Source organism: Muntiacus reevesi, chromosome 8, assembly GCF_963930625.1.
Source record: "Muntiacus reevesi chromosome 8, mMunRee1.1, whole genome shotgun sequence".
Taxonomy (NCBI): Eukaryota; Metazoa; Chordata; class Mammalia; order Artiodactyla; family Cervidae; genus Muntiacus; species Muntiacus reevesi.
The window spans coordinates 60,705,468-60,709,662 of NC_089256.1; the positions used below are offsets into that span (position 1 = coordinate 60,705,468).

Sequence of the window (4,195 nt, forward strand, 5' to 3'; positions counted from 1 at the left end):
CTCTCTGTCTTCAAATTTCCTCCCTTACTTTCTTCAAAGTCAACTATGTCTCACCTCCTAAATTCACACTGCAATATTACTGACCTATCTGTGTCTACTCTTCAAGTCCAGGAATCTGAAAAAAGCAGGTTTGGAGATTCAGTCTTCCACATGTGCTCATATGCAGCTCACCATTGCCCATGACACAACACAATCTTCTTCCTCCTTACCTCTCCAATGAGACTCCTTCAGCAAAGACCATAAATAGCCTTCCTCTGTCAAACTCAAAGGACACTATTCAGTTTTTATCTTTCTGGACCTTTCTTCCTTATCCAACCTCACCAAACGGGACTCTTTCCTGAAACTTTATCTTGCTGCTCCTGTTTGCCTCCTCCTCTGGACTCAGCCTCCTTGCCTGGGTTCTTCCTCTGCCCTCCTTCCTTAAATGCTGATATTCCCCAGGGCCTGTCTGTAGCCACCCACCTCCCTGGGAAAGCTCATCACAGACTCGATACTCATATCCTTCTCCTGAGACAGCCAAGTCTACACTCCTAGCTCTGTCATTCCCCTAATCTCTAGACCACATGTCCTAGTACACACTGGATACTTACACTTAAGGGCTCACACCATTGTCTGAAATTAAACTCAGTGGCTCAGTGGTAAAGAATCCGCCTGCCAACGCAGGGGACACGGTTCAATCCCTGATCTGGGAAGATCCCATATGCCAAGGAGCAACTAAACCCATGAGCCCCAACTACTGGGCATGTGCTCAAGAGCCCAGGAGCCACAGTGACTGAAGCCTTTGCACCCTAGAGTCTGAGCTCCACAACAAGAGAAACCATCACAATGAGAAACGCACACACCACAACTCAAGAGTAGCCCCTGCTCATCACAGTCAGAGAAAGCCCACGCAGCAACAAAGATTCAGCATAGTCAAAAATAAATAGATACATAAATAAATAATAAATAAATAATTTTTAAAAGAACATATAACATTAAAAAAATTAAACTCATTGTCTTCTTCGACCTATATGCCCTTCAGAGTTCTTACCGAAAGAGATAAAATGTCAGGTGGCAACGCCACCATCACCATCACCCAGTGAGAGGCTCAGCGAACCTCCTAGGCGTCTTCTCCCTCTAATCACACCTCTGCCAGCAGAGCTCATCTCTCTAGCTTTGCTCAAGCCCATCTACATCTCTCCACAGTCCCTGTCAGAGGCAGACACTGAAAGCCTGTCTCAGTCTCTCCTTCCTCCTCCTAACCTTGCTCCTTTCACATTTCCCTCTTTTTCTACTTAATCATTCATTCAGTCAGTCAACCAACAAGGATGGGTTGAACACTCTGCCAAACTCTAGCAATGTGGCAAGTAAAAAGACCATGCCGCTGAGGGAGCTCAGGATTTACTGGGAAAGGCCACCATCAACCCCAGTGTCATGAAATATGGACACACAGGGATCTCAGGAGTCCTGTCTGAATTAACAGTTGTGTAGATCTGGGTTATAATGATTTTGACTACAACATTTCAAACAAACAAGCAAAGATGCTCACTACCTTACATCTAAATACACAACACCCTGATCTGGGGATTCTGGTATTTATCTTTCCCCCGTCTGTTTACACTGTATCCTACATACATATATATATGTAACTATATATAATACTCATGTTTTCAAATTTCATGTAAAACGTATCACACTCTACATGTCATTTCACAAAGTGATTTTTTTCTCAACATTATGCTTTTGAGATTTATCCATATTTATATATGCACATTTTCACTGCTTTGTAGTATTCTATTTATTTATTCATTCTCTTGTTGGTGAATATGTAGATGGTTTCCGGTTTTTCCCTATTATAAGCAATGTTATATTGGACTCTTTTTTTTATGATTGTCACAGGACTTTATTCATTGCTTAATCTTCTGGTAGCAGGACTGCTTTCAAGTGGAATCTGATGACGTGTACCATCTCCTAGTGCTCCTGCGAGGATTTCTTCAGAAGTCAATTGCAGAGTTGAAGGACATGCACATCTGAGGTTTATCAGACCCTGCCAGATTGCTCTTCAAAGTGATTGTACCAATTTATTTTCCCACCAGCTGCCTATGAAAGTTTCTGTTTATCTACTCTACATCCTTATAAATACTTGGCGGTAGCCCTTTTTAACTACTTCACCAATATAATGGATGTGAAATGGTATCTCATATAGTCTAAATTTTTTTACTTGATTATTAAAGTAGTTGCTCTTTCAGATTTCTTTTTGTCTTAACACCCTTTCATATTTTTCTATTGTATTATTTATCTTTCCTATTTCACTTGTAGAATTTTTTTTTTTACAAATTGTGATATTAATCTTTTGTCAGTTCTCTGAGTAGCAAATACCTTCCCCTAGTCTGAGTTTCATCTTCAAGTTTCTTTAAGATGTCTTTTTTGAACAGAAGCTTTTCATTTAAAACAAGTACGATGTCATTCATTCCTTTTATGATCTATTTTTGTGTTCTGTTTAAGAAATCATTACTTGCCCAAAAGTCTTCTCTCTATATTTATTCTTAAGCTTTAAAGATTAGCTTTTTAGTTCTTTATTTTGGAGTATGGAACTAGCAGCCTAATTTGATATTCTTCCATGTGGATAACCAATTTTTCAAGCATCATTTATTTTTAAAAGTAATTTGTTTCCCTTACTGATTTGAAATATCAGCTGTTGTGTATCTTTTCCATATGTGCGTGGGTCTCTTCCTGGGCTCTCTGTTCTGTATCACTACCCTACTCTCTAATTACTATTCCTTTGCAACACCACTAAGTCTTCTTATCTTGTAGGTTAAGTCTTCCTTCCATCCTACCTCCTTGTGTTCTTTTCCAAAATTATCTAGCTCTTGCTCTTCCCTATGAATTTTTAAATCATTTTGTCAAATTCCATCAAAAAAAAACTTCATTGGAATTTTCATTGAAGTTTAATTAAATTTATAGATTGTTTGGGATAAATTGGCATGAACATTGAGTCTTCTGATCCATGAACATATGTCTCTTCATTCATTTTCAAATACTTTTTTGTGTTCTTCTCACAATGCTTTGTCATCTTCTCCATTAAAATTTTTCCTATCTTCTGTTAGATTAATTACTGGGCACTTCACACTTTATCTTGCCATTATGAATGAGATTTTTATTTTTCCAATGACATTTCCTAACTGGTCATGATTGATGAGTAGGAAGACTAGTAATTTTTTCTGTGTTGACCTTGTGTCCTGAAATATAGCTGAATTGAATTAAATGCTTTAATAGTTTATCTGTAAATTCTTTTTTGTTTTTGTCTGGTTTGTTTGTTTTTTAATAAATCAGGCTTTTATTGTTCACAAGGTTATTTGGGAGCTGCAAAATTTTTTCCCTGTATTCCCCCTTTCAATCTGGGCTGCCAAATCAGACAGACTGAAAACACAAGGACACGTTTTTCTTGCATCTGTAATGGAAACCTTAGCAGACAGTAAGAGCTCCAGGCCTGTCAGATAGATGCATTTTATGTATAAATTCTTTTGAATACCTATATAACAAATACAATCTGCAAGAAGAACACCTGCATTTCTTCCTTTCCAGTTCTCATAGCCCTTATTTTCCCTGGTGTTGTTGCATTAGCAAGGTTCTCCACTGGGGAAAATAAGTCATGATAGCATGCATCCTTGTCTTACTCCTAAATTTAAAAGAAACACTGCTGAAATTGGGCTATGTGAGTATGCTTGCTGTGGATTATTGATGGATAACCTTCATCATGTTCAAAAAGTTTCCTTCCAACCCCAAACTGGTAAGGTTTATCACGAATGAATTTAAAATTTCATCAAATGCTTTCTCTGAATCTGTTAAATGAACATACATTTTCTCCTTTGATCTTTTGATATGGTGAATCACATTAATAAATTTTTCTAAGCTAAACATTCTTGCACTCTGAGGCAAACTCTAATTATACACCACTTATTTCATTTTGCTAATGTTTTTGTTTATAACTTTTGCATCTAGAAGCTCAAGTGTGTGTATCAGTTCTCTACTGCAATAATAACAATTGTCCTAAACCTATTGATTAAAACAATAAGACTTCCCTGTGGCTCAGTGGTAAAGAATTCACTTGCCAATGCAAGAGACACGGGTTTGATGCCTGATCTGGGAAGATTCCACATGCCGTGGAACAAATAAGCCTGTGTGCCACAAATATTGAGCCTGTGCGCCACAACTA

At 37.8% G+C, this 4,195-nt stretch overlaps 1 non-coding gene across 1 annotated transcript; it reads right to left on the bottom strand.

Moving 5' to 3' along the window:
* Window positions 1–3,356: 3,356 nt before the first annotated feature.
* LOC136173883 (small nucleolar RNA SNORA31) lies at window positions 3,357–3,486 on the bottom strand. Its single transcript, XR_010664350.1, has one exon. It is a non-coding gene; the product is annotated as a small nucleolar RNA SNORA31 (small nucleolar RNA).
* Between the last annotated feature and the right edge of the window lie 709 nt (window positions 3,487–4,195).